The sequence below is a fragment of the Rhincodon typus genome, chromosome 10 (genome assembly GCF_021869965.1).
Source record: "Rhincodon typus isolate 14 chromosome 10, sRhiTyp1.1, whole genome shotgun sequence".
Taxonomy (NCBI): Eukaryota; Metazoa; Chordata; class Chondrichthyes; order Orectolobiformes; family Rhincodontidae; genus Rhincodon; species Rhincodon typus.
In genome coordinates, this window is record NC_063341.1 from 23109931 (window position 1) to 23123029 (window position 13099).

Genomic DNA, 13099 nt, shown 5'->3' on the forward strand with positions numbered 1-13099 from the left:
CTCAGTGTTTGGTAACACTATATGTTATAACTCTCTTCAGCTGATTTAAGGTTATGATTAGTTTTGTGCTCATCTTTCCTCCTAATACATTTTATCATTTTGAGATGTGATTATGAAATCCAGGAAGAATCAGTGTGGCCCTGTTCTCCTGACTTAATGCAATGCCTCAATTGCTACTTTTACTTGTGTAGATCCTTTGAACTCTTTTTGTCTCTGTCACTTTTCTTCTGTTTTCTTTCTCCCTTTACCCTACTTTTCATTTGCAGCCTTCATTGTCCTCCTGCACTTTCTCAATACTGCAGTGATGATCACACACACTTCTTGTCCCCCTCATTGCCTTGTAAATGGTAACATTACTGTCAAGTTAGGTTTTCACAATCCTGGTACTCAAATACTTATGCTTTCTCAGCTAGCCTAAGGTTGAGCTCTACATTGCAGGCAATGATGAAGGTTGTTGCCTATGTCCATCCTGTAAGGAGGAAAATCCTAAACTATGTGTTAGGATGTACCACACAACATGATAGATGGTGTCCTCTGGTAAAGTTGGGCCTTCCTTTCCAAAAGGATGCATGCAATGGTTATTACTACAAATGCTGTTATGGAGAGATACATCTGTGACAGATTTATTAGTGAGATTGAAATCATCCCTCTTGCTGGTTCACCATTTGCTGTAGGCTTTGTCTGACAGAAATGTCCCTTGGTGCTGTGCCAGTTTAGTCAGTAATGGTGCTACCAAACTGCATTTGATGATGGATAATAAGACCCCCAACCAGAATTCGTTCTGTGTCCTTGCCACACTCTGCGCTTCTTGCAAGTAGTTTTCAACATGGGGGAGTATAGATCCATTAGCTGAGGAAAGGCAGTAGATGGTAATCAATGGGATATTTCCTTGCTCCTATTTGACCTGATTCCATGAGACTTCATTGGGTATGGTGTCAATATCAGGGACTCCCAGGGTCACTCCTGCATACCACTGTGTCTGCCATCTCTTTTTGGGTCTGCCCTGATGGTGGGACAGGGCATACCCAAGGATGATGATGTAAGAGTCTGGAACGTGTCAGCAAGGTATAACTAGATGGCTGTTACTATATTGGATAGTTGCTTGGCTAGTCCATGGGACAGCTTTTCCTAATATGAGCAGAATTCCCCAGATGTTAGTGAGCTGGACTTTGTAGGATTTACTGGGTAATGTGTATCTTTGTCAGTTTTGGTGCTTAGGTTTATATTGAGCAGTCTGTCCAGTTTTATTTTTAATTCTTTCCTGTTGCAGTTTGGTACAAATGAATAGTTTACAAGGCCTGTGAGAGTTAATGACAAATCTGAGAGTCTAGAGTTGCATATATGCCTAAAAAAGTAAGACTGGGAGAATTCCTTCCCTGAATGTGTTAATGATCAGATGGATTTTTATGACAATAAATCTGTAGTTTTATGACTATTGATGAGATTATCTTTTAATCCTTGCCTATCAATTATTTAAATTTGAATTCCTCCAGATTACATTGTGGGTTTGAAGTCATGTCTCTGGAGCATGAAGCTATGCCTCACGATTACTATCGTACTAACAATTTGTCTCCCAGAAAGAGGGAAAAGTAGTTACAACAGCGAAAGAGAGTCAGAAAAAAATTGAGAAATGGATCATCTATCTAAAGACAAATTTTCCTTGTAGATAGCAAGAACTCCAGATGCTGGATTCAGAGTCCAGCAGCATGTAGCTGGAGCAATACAGGTCAGGCAGCATCAGAGGAACAGGAAAATTGAAGTTTCAGGTTTACACCCTTCACCAGTACTGGGGAGGGGGAAGGGAGTTCAGAAATAAATAGGAGGGTGGGGCTGGGGAAAGGTAGATGGGATGGTGATAGGTGGATGCAGTTAAGGGGTTGTGGAGATAGGTGAGAAAGACGACGGACAGGTTGTGTCAGGTCAAGGAGGTAGGGATGAGAGGGAAGGTTGGACATGGGATGAGGCTGGGAGATGGGGAGATTTTGAAACCGGTGAATTCTATGTTCAGGCCATCGGGCTGTAGGCTGCTGAGGCAGAATATGAGGTGCTGCTCCTCCAGTTTGCGTGTGGTGTCACTGTGACACTGGAAGAGGCCCAGGCTGGGCATATCACCAAGAGAGTGGGAGAGGAGTTAAAATGGTTGGCAACCTGAAGGTGTTGTAGATTAAAGCGTACAGTGCAGATGCTCTGCAAATCGGTCCCCGAGTCTGCACTTGGTCTCACCGATGTAGAGGAGGCCACATCGAGAGCTATAGATACAGTAGACCAGGTCGGAGGACGTAAAGGTGAATCTCTGTCGGATTCGGAAGGATTGTTTGGGGCCTTGGATGGAGGTGGGAGGGGAGGTTTAGGGGCAGGTGTAGCATCTCCTGTGGTTGCAGGGAAAGGTGCCGGGGGTGGTGGGGTCAGTGGTGAGTGTGGAGTGGATGAGCAAGTCATGGAGAGAGTGGTGTCTACGGAAGGCAGATAGGGGTAGGGAGAGAAATATCTCTTTGGTGCTGGGGTCAGATTGCAGGTGGCGGAAGTGGTGGAGAATGATACGCTGGATGTGGAGGTCGGTGGTGTGGTATGTGAGGACAAGGGGGATTCTTCTTTATTTCTGTTTTGGGGGAGGGGATGTGAGGGCCGAATTGCAGGAAATGCAAGAGATACGGTTGAGGGCATTATGAATCAACGGAGTGAGGGAGGTTACTGGCCTTGAAGTAGGAGGACATCTGGGATGTCCGGGAGTGGAACACTCCATCTTGGGAGCAGATGCAGTGGAGGTAGAGCAATTTGGAGTATGGGATCGCATTCTTGCAGGAGCGTAGGTGAGAGGTGTAGGGTGAGAGAGTGGGTTTGGAATAAATGTCGGTTCTGAGACAGTTACTGGAGTGAATATTCCAACAGGCAAAATCAGTTAGAAAGTTAAGTAAGCAGCAACTCCAATTGCAAAGACATTGGCCCACACGGACTGAATGAAAAATTCAGGGAAACTTGCCTGTGCTGGTCCCAATATGCTCATGGAGTTGAAAGGAAATTTACTTATTTCCACCTTCTGCCCAAACTCAAAAAAAACCTTCTAATTGAACTGAACGTTTTCAGTGTAAAAACATAAAAAAGGTGATAATAACCAGCACCCTGAACTCTCAGTCTCATAATTGCCTTGCAGTTTAAGTGGTGCTAAAGTAAAAATGGTCCCGTACCATCTGCAGAAGTAAATGTGAACTACACTCCTGTCTTGAAGGCAGTTTATGGCTGTGTCAAGTTGATACCATTTGCTTGTCACCGTGAGCCATATGGCTCACTTCAAACAGCATTTCACAAAATAAGCACTTCAACAGAATGAACTCAGTGTGTTTTTTTTTGGCATGGAGTACAAGTAGGCCACCGCTGAGTGAAATGCTCCATTTTCAAAATTACCTTTGGATGACAAATACTGGTAAAATTGGACTTGCTAAATTGAGTAAGTGAGTGGCTCAGCACTTCCCAACTTGCTGTTTTGGACAATAAAAGCACATAATTCCTAGGAGCTGTTTCTTGGGAGTAAGATGTAAAGGTTTTAAAGAAACAATTCTTTTCTGCACGTCATCTAATTTGTTTCCCTTCTCCTGACAGAATGACATTGTACCATTTATCCTGGCAGATTTCTTATATGAACCAACAAGCACTATCCTATCATGCCAAAACAGAAAGCATTAGGGATCTCATCAGCACTACAGATAATAAAAAGTAAAAATCATTAAGGAAAGATATCATCCCCATTTTCAGTTCTATGCTTTAAGTGAAAAAATTATCCTGACAGGCCTTTCCATTTTATTTGAACTCAATCTCACATTGTCTTCTCAACGTATCTGTCAACACATTCAGTCTTTAGGAATGTATATATCTGGTTAAAACATATTCATAGGGTGGTACTTAATGCTGTCATGTGGAGGCAGGAAGGATACTTAGTTGGATAGGATGATGGGGTTGGAGACTCCACCAACATCTAGCCTCCACCTTGATTAAGTCAATGCTAGGTAGCCTTTCAGCTTCAAAGATCACAGACTCCAAACGAGAAATGAATGAAGGCTGACTGTCTGCCATCACTGGCACTAACACAGCATTGGGACTGGTCACCATGAAGGAGTGCAACATGCAAACCTTTCAGTGATAACAAGGTGCAGGGCTGGATGAACACAGCAGGCCAAGCAGCATCATAGGAGCAGAGAGGCTGACGTTTCGGGCCTAGACCCTTCATCAGAAAAGGGGGAGGGGAAGGGGGTTTTGAAATAAATAGGGAGAGAGTGGGAGGCGGATAGAAGAGGGATAGAGGAGAGGATAGGTGGAGAAGAAACAAACAGGTCGAAGAGGCGGGGATGGGGCCAGGAAAGGTGAGTGTAGGTGGGGAGTTAGGAAGGGGATAGGTCAGTCCAGGGAGGACGGACAGGTCAAGGGGGTGGGATGAGGTTGGTCGGTAGGAGATGGAGGTGCGGCTTGAGGTGGGAGGAGGGGATAGGTGGGAGGAAGAACCTTTCAGTGATACTTGTCTCCTGTGGGGTGCGGAAGGTGGGTTCTTTCAATAGCGCTCAGTGCCTTATTGAGGGACCTGGCATTGGAAATGGGGACCTGCAGAGAGTCACATGCTCAGCCCATGCTGCAAACAATCCTTAAATTTCTTTAAATTATTTCCAAATAAAGTTTGCAATGCTTGGAATTACTTCAATTGTTCTGCTTCCTTCAAAAGAGTAAAATTATAGACTTCAAATCAATTGTGCCTTTTCAATTTCAACAAATTGTCAATTTGTCAAACTCCTAGAAAAATAATTTCAGTCCCTTCTCATCCCAAGCTTCACATAAGAATTTGATATTGTTCAAGGCTGTGTCAAATTAGGATCACATCCCATGAGATCATCCATTTAAAAATGTCCTCATCTCTAACTTTAATGAAATGTGCTCAAGCTAATTAAGAGATATGCCATGCAATTAGTCCTCAGATTAATAGTCTATTGATTAAAAGACTGAATCTTTGTGAAATACCAATTATCTTGCATGGTTTGCAGCTGAAGGGAAAATCGGACGGGATTTTAACTCTGTCCAAATCAGTGGGTTTTTAAATGGATTAAAATTGGGTCCAGTGTGTGTGAAGTCACCAGATTTCAAGCAAGTGCAAAATATCATCAATCACCACACTTTGTTAGAAAGCTGACCATCATCCTGGGTTTTTAATATTACAAAGGTTCAATTGAAATCGGGATCGTGTCGAGTAAAACTCCTCAATTACACAGAGAAATCATCTGCTCTTTGTCATTAGAGGTGTGACAGCCCAGCTTTACTCTGCAAAATCATAACAGGTACGTGGAAGTCCTAACAAAAACAAACAGAAAAAAAGTGGTAACATTTAGCAGGTCTGCAGCATCCATGGAGTGAGAAGCATAGTTAAAATCCAGGATTTGAGGGGTGACAATGGCCCCATTCATCAGCCTTAAAGTTGAAGGTATCCCCGCACTGGCTGGTTGTGGGAACTCAGGGAATGTGGCCACCACTGGTACCGCAAAAGTATAGGGAAAGCAGCATGGAACTGCCCGTACCATTGGAAACAGTCTTACTGGGGCTGTTCAGCCAGGCCTTGAGGAGGTGGGGACAGCCAATGGATGGAGGGTGAGGGCAGTGCATGTTCACAAGGGGATAGCTGAGACATCAGGAGTACTCGTGGGCCACAAGTTGCACGGTCAGTGAGCCTCTTCCCTATCCCAAGCCCACAAGATAGCAGCCAAGAAGTACTTTCCTGGTCTCCCATATGGAGTAGGGCACCTCTGCTGCTGGTAGAGGCTCTTTATTAGCTGCAAGCCTGTCTCCCACTGCTTTGCAACCCAATTTTCCACCCCCTACCTTCCCGCCCACTTTGAGGCCCCATACAATTCCGACTAGCATTTTAAGTCTAAGCTATTTCATCAAAACTGTCATGCTAAAAGAACATTGAGCTGAGGCATCACCTACTTCACTCTCAAGATATGGAACACTTGGCAGTTTTCTGTTTTTTTTATAGCCCTTATCTAGTTGCTCCACATTGTGTATATCTAAAGGAGTCTCAAGTCTCTCCTGTCCTTTAAGACACTGATTATATTACATATAACAGTGATTTTGCCATGCCATCTTGCCACAAGTAAATGGGTGATATTTCAGTATGATCATTCATACGGTCAGGTCACATCATTTCTGACAGTTGCAAAACTAAGGCAGAGATCCTTTTGATAATCAAATGTGGTGACCAGCTCCTTTTTTTTGATATAAACACATGTGTAAAATGACTTGTGAAAGCTAAACGAATAGTTACCAATCAGACAGCGCCTAAGCAGGAAGGAAGATCAATACTGTGTCAGATCAAAGACTTTGTCAAAACTCTGTCCAGTATCACATTGATTGCAGTATGAATATTCATCAGCACCGGAAGAAGCAACTTGTAGAAAACAGGATGGTAATGCCACTCCATCAGTGTTACTTTCTCATTTTCTGAACATGACCAATTGTCCTCTGGTCCAGATAATATAAATGCAAATAAAATGCCACCTTTAATACAAATGAAATGACTTTCCCATGCACTGACCCACCCCGCTCAGCTGTTTACTGCAAAGACAAGGTCTTAAGAAGAAAACCACACTAAATGATCTTCAGCCTTCCTCCAATCTCGTGCTTTGAAATCAAGAATCACTCTTCAGTCCACCCCCCAGACACTAACGTTCAGGTCTCTGAACTGTAGAATTCTTATCCACCTCAACTTGCTTGAGAAAATAACAAAACAAAAGCTGAAAAGTTATAAAGTAAAATCTTTACAAGAAAATAGTAGCCAGTAGCGATTTAACATCTCCAGTCCTACTGTTTGTTTGAAACAGTTTGTGTATTGCCTTGCTAGCATGCAGTCCTCCTCTCTGTACTGGAAATGTTTACATTTTATCATTCACAGCACATTCTTAGTGGAAAAATCAGTAAGAAAAAGTAATAATTTTGTCTTCTGCAATTTCACCATGAAACTTGTTCTTTCTGAACTTTTTACGAAATCTCACTTTCAGAGGAATAATTGAATTGTCCATTCATTTAGCTGTCATCAACTTGCTGCAATTTCAATCCATGTTGTGCAGAAATAGATTTTGTTTTGTATTCTTATGTTATGGACCAGACCAAACCTCCTCAAAATATGTTAAGATAGTCTAAACCCTAAGTTTTTTTTTAAAATATGAAAAAGGTAGGTGGAAGACATTGCAGTCCAGATGCAATTCACTTGGTCAAACTACTCAATGTTAATTAAAATACAATATCTTTACACTACAGTCAAAATACAAATGAAATAAAATAATTGGCTTAATTGTAACTATCGAAATGCTTAGCAAAATGATAGATATATTAACTACAATTAATTAACTGTTTCAACATAATAAGGTCCCATAAACACACCCTTGGCAAAGGCAGATTCAGTAAAACAGATTGCCTCACATGCAATGCTAGCAGCAGGAAGAGAACCCCAACGTTTAGCTGGTACAGAGAGAGAAATATGAACTTCCACATCCAGCTTCAGGATCCCAGCAACAGATGAAAGCTAAAACTACAAATCCTGGTTCTGTGGGAATTTGACCCCACCCATTCAGACGACTTCTATTGTTCCAAATTAAAAAAACCTAAGCCTGCACAAGCTGTTTACTCTATTGGCTTTGAACAGACTGCTCACTCTGTCTCAACCTTTGTTCATAAAAAAAGAGGACAAAATACACCTCTTAAAGCCATAGCATCATCACCCTTATTAAAACATTAATGACGTGTTTATTTAAACAGAGGCTGCATTGAAACACTTGTTGAACTGTTTCAAAGTTGCCACAAACTCACATTTCCTGAGATTTATTTTTCACCTCTGCTTTCCAAGACACATTTCTCACTTCCTCTGAAGCAAATGTCTCCTTTGCTTTGGCACAGTCACTTGGTAAAGGGTCTTGCATTATCTTTTTGTTTTCATAACAATGAAGGTTGGCAGAGAACTTGACCACTGGGCACAAAACAATACTGATTTTATTCCTGTCGTCTCCTGATGTACACACTCACACTTATAGCAAGGATCACTAGGATACAATTTGGAAAGGGGACCTTAAGATGGTTTTGCTTTGCATGGTCTCCCATACCCAGAGATACATTTACCTAGGATTGGCAGGGACAACAGAGTTTACAACCATGGAAAGCAATCACACCTGTTTTATGCCTTGGCCAGACTGTGCACCATTTGTCAGAAACTACTAGGGATTAATCTTGGAGTAGTGTAAAAACTAAAGAAGCAACTAGGCAGGATACAAGGAAAGTTGGCCAGCGTCAGAGAAGCAGGAACATTGACATTTCAGATTTACACCCTACATCAGGACTGGGGAGGGGGAAGAGAGCTCAGAAATGGAGGGGGTTTGGGGCTGGGAGAAGGTAGTTGGGATGGTGATATGTGGATGCAGGTTGGGGGTTGTGGAGAATGGTCAATGGGAAGGGTAGGGTGGATAGGTGAGAAAGTTGATGGACAGGTTGTGTCAGGTCAAGAAGGCAAGAATGAAAGGGAGGGTTGGACATGGGATGAGGCTGGGGGTGAGGAGATTTTGAAACTAGTGAATTCTATGTTGAGGCCATCGGCTGAAAGCTCCCGAGGTGGAATGAGGTGTTGTTCCTTCAGTTTGTGGGTGGTGCCATTGTGACATTGGAGGAGCCCAGGATGGACATGTCACCCAAGGAGTGGGAGGGGGAGTTAAAATGGTTGGCAACCAGAAGGTGTTGTTGATTAAAGCGTACAGAGCGCAGATGATCCGCGAATCGGTCACCGAGTCTGCGCTTGGTCTCACCGATGTAGAGGAGGCCACATTGGGAGCAAAGGATACAGAGACCAGGTTGGAGGATGTACAGATGAATCCCTGTCGGATTTGGAAAGATTGTCTGGAGCCTTGGAAGGAGGTGTACTGAATAAGCGTAACTGCTATTCTGGCGTTGTGTGGTATACATATTTAGCCTTTGGCTCATGCTCTATCGGGTGGCTAAATGCTGTGCACAAATTGAAACAGTACTGGGTCACTCATTTGTAAAATGGTGGATATTTGGTATTACTTAATGTTTCTGTTAATATGAGCAAATCAGACACCCCAGCTTTTCCGTGATAAAGTAAAACATCGGTATAAAATTCAGATGCTGGATTGTCATCCAGTCTGATTTGACACCATAAAATCATCAAGCTGTGATGTTACCTATCCTGTTGCTCTGAGGTGGGTGACTAATTCACAAACATTTGAAGTTAATGCTTTCAGAATTAATTGCCATATTGAAGCTCAATAGTGATTATGTGGAGGTGCTACCAGGAAAGGTGTTGGTTCAAAACCTTAAAGAACGCTACAATACCACATACTAGGTAAGCACAGTACCTTTGTAAATGCAGTAAAACTGTGTGTGACATGACTATACAACACACTGGTTGGGATAAGAGTTGTGTAATATCCAGACCCTTTCTCCAAACACGTACCACCTTCCCTCTTCCTAAGTCTTTAGTTTTGCTATTTTAGGAAATATCAAGTGAAGGTTTCTGGTGTTGTCTTAATTGGTCCATACATGCAGTTATCAAAGGAGAAGACTTTCTTCTCAACTTTCAGGGTAGGGTGGACACCACTGGTGAGAGAAACAAGCTGTCTAACATACCATTTACATCAACAATGTTGATGTTTGCTAAAATTGATACTGGTGGACATCCCACTCTCCTGCTTGCAGACTATGTAATACATATCCATCATTTTATGGATGCTAAATAGGTGCATTAAGGCCCAACTTTGGCAAATCAGTATCCAATGGATTCAGGGTGACTGAAAAATGTCCAGCCTTAAATTGGGTCCTTTTATTCACTTGTGGGACATGGGTGTTGCTGGTGGGCCAGCATTTATTGCCCAAAGGCTTTTTGTATTTTTGGAGGCATCCTCAAGGCCTGAAACAGAATTTGGGTTGCTAATTATGTAATCGAAGATACCTAAATTCAGCTTCAGTTGTACAACAATTTTGATTGAATTGCCTACCCTTTCCAGTACCTTCAGCAGCTACTTTGGTTTCCTTATCCCCTGCTGGACTGCTTTGTTGACAGTCCATTTGGTGTTGGTTAGCAAGTACCATTGCTATTTATTCGTGTAGCTTCAATGGAGTTAGTCAGATTCATACGGGTCTATAGCACAGAAAGAAAAGATCCTTTTGCCCATTGAGTATGCGACAGAACAATGCATAACTATTCTAATCCCATTTTCCATCACTTGGCTCATAGCCTTGTTTGCCTTGGCATCAGAAGTGTACATCTAAGTATTCCTTATATGTAATGAGGGTTTCTGCTTCTACCACCCTTAACAGGCAGTAAGGGCCAGATTCCCACCATACTCTAGGTGAAACAAATCCTCACACCCCCTTTAAACCTCCTGCTCCTGACCCTAAAGCTATACTCCCTGGTCATTGATCCCTCCATCAAGGGAAAAACGTCCTTTCTGTCTACCCAATCAATGCTCCTCATAATTTTATAGATCTCAATCAAATTGCCTCTCAGTCTCCTCTGCTCTAAGTAAAACAAACCCAGCCTGTACAGTCTATTTTTCCAAGTTGCTTGTTGACATTTCTTCTGGATTATTGCTACAGCCAAGTGATGTTTGATTGCATTTCAAAAACTAACTGTATAATGTTCAGGGAGGTGGGGGAGAGGGGCGTTCATATTTAGGTTGACAGTTTAAAGGCACTGTTAAATAATTAGCTGTTTTTAATGTTGCTGAATATTAATTTTTATAACAGTTTGAACACAAAATCTCTCTTTTGTATGGATATACTGGGGTATCACTACTGAACCACGCAGAATCCCAGCGAAAACCACCCTCTGACAGGTCTGCCTGTCAACTGTTTACTTCCTGTCATTGAGCCAGTTTTGGACCTAACTTGGAACTTTCCCTAAGACTCGCTAAGCTTGAAGTTTTCCGGCTTTGTCAAAAGCCTGCTGAATTCACATAGGCTACATCAAATGCAGCACCCTCACTGACTCTCCTTGTTATCTCAAAAAATGTTGAGCCAGTTAGAGATAATGTGTTTGATTAATAAATCCACACCAACTGTGTCTGCATGGGTTTCCTCCAGGTGCCCCAGTTTCCTCCCACACAGTTCAAAAATGTGGGAATTTGGCGGATTGGCCGTGCTAAATTGCCCATAGTGTCTAGAGATGTGCAGGCTAGATGGGTTAGCCATGGGAAATGCAGGGTTACAGGGATATAGGGTAGAGGGGTATAAGGGGGTTTGGGTGGCTTGCTCTTCAGTGGGTCAGTATGGACTCGATGGAGCTGATGGCCTGCTTCCACACTGTAGGGATTCTATGTATTTATGATTCAATGACTGTGTTCTTGATAAATCTGTTATTTTCTAAATGGTGATTCATACTCTGGAATTTTTTTTTTGAATAATCTGCCTGTCACCAAGGTTAGGCTGAATGATCTATAATTACTTAGGGTATCCCCTTTGAATCAACGTGCTTACAACTGAGTCTACCAAGACTCCAAGTCTAGTGCACTTCCATCTTTCATGATTTAACATATTTCATGGAGTACATTACATCTTTTTTGTTATTATTTATACTTACCTGCATTAGATTTAAACTACCAATGTTATCACTTCTCACTTATTTTGATCATATCATTTTGCATTTCACTACCGTTTCCAGTTTGGTGTTTAACCAATAATTTCATGAATCCATGAATATTTCATGAATATAAATTTAAAATAATAGTAGTTCCAGCACTGTACCCTGAGACAGTTTATTCATTCTTCCCAGCCATATCCTGCCCCTTGCATAACTCTTCTAACCTGAATCCCCCAGCTTTGAGTTTAATAAAAGCCTATACTCTGAAACTTAAAAGCCCTTTGAGGAGTTGAAGTCTCTATATCATAGGATTTCTCACAGTCCCCCCACTTTGCCAATTCTAGGAGGTTGGTCTGTCAGAATCTTTCCTTTAATGTATTTTGACTGCTTTTCGTAACTTTACAGATAACCCTTGTATTTATTCAGTGTTGTTGATTCCGTTATTTTTACATGAAAATAAGACCAATGGGTCTGTAATTGACACTGTCTGTTCTAGCTTTCTTTTTAAATATTGCCCTCTTTCTGATTTGCTGATATCTGTCCAATATACATTGGCTGACTCACTTATGAGTGTGTTGGACAGAAAAGTTGGAGTAGTCCTTTTGTCTCCTCAAGCCTGCTCCGAGGAACAATAAGATTATGGCTAAACTTCAAAATCAACCCCACTTTTGCATTCTGAAGAAGGGTTACTGTTCACAACTCAAAAAGTTAACTTTGTAAAGAGAGAAACAAAAACTTCTGCTTTTGTTCTACTCTCCCACTGTTTTCCCGTATTCCTCTATTTTCCTAGATATTGATTAATATCAGAGCACTGTCTTGAGTATTGGTAATACACCCATTAACATAGCATTTATGTCCCTCTGGCTAGAGAATTCCAAGTATTCAAAACCCTGAGTGAAGGAATTTCCCTTTATCCATGTCTTAAATGGCTGTCTGCTTACTCTGTGGCTGCAACCACTAGTTCTAGATTTCCAGCCAAGTAAAATAGTCCCTCAGCATCTTTCCTGTCAAGCCTCTATGTTCTACATTTAAATGAGATGTCCTCTCCATTGTGTGAACCCCAAAAAATATAGGCCAATTCTACTCAATCTATCTTCACAGGAAGCCCACTCATTCTGTAGAATCAATCTGGTGAGTCATTGTTGCACCACATCTAAAGGGGAGTATTTCCTCTTAAGTAAGTAGACCAAAATAGCATGCTGTACACCAGGCATGGTCTCACCAAAACCTTGCATAGTTGTAGCAATTTTTTAATGTCCCAGTACACTCTTATTTTAAAACCAAGATGATAAAAAAACTCCGTAGAGAACGGTATCCTGTCACCAAGTCACACTTACAAGTGCAACATCCTCGACACTGATCCAGCTTCCTCAGAGCCAGCTGTCAGAGTGACGGTGTCTGAAACCCCTGTTTATATCTGTCAGCCAGGGCTCCCTGAGTGGATCAGGTTAACAGCCACAATTGGGGAGCTCCTATTCTATGAGG

The 13099-nt window shown here is 41.9% G+C and overlaps 1 protein-coding gene across 5 annotated transcripts in view; it reads left to right on the forward strand.

Moving 5' to 3' along the window:
- lrp8 (low density lipoprotein receptor-related protein 8, apolipoprotein e receptor) overlaps window positions 1-13099 on the forward strand; it is a 147584-nt gene that overhangs the window by 29552 nt on the left and 104933 nt on the right. Inside the window, exon 1 of one of the 5 annotated variants that reach the window (XM_048601963.1) lies at window positions 5110-5315. The exons of the other annotated variants lie outside the window; for them this stretch is intronic. The gene's annotated coding sequence lies outside the window, so the exon portion shown is untranslated. Of the gene's footprint in view, window positions 1-5109; window positions 5316-13099 lie in introns of those variants that run through there. 5 annotated transcript variants of the gene reach the window in all.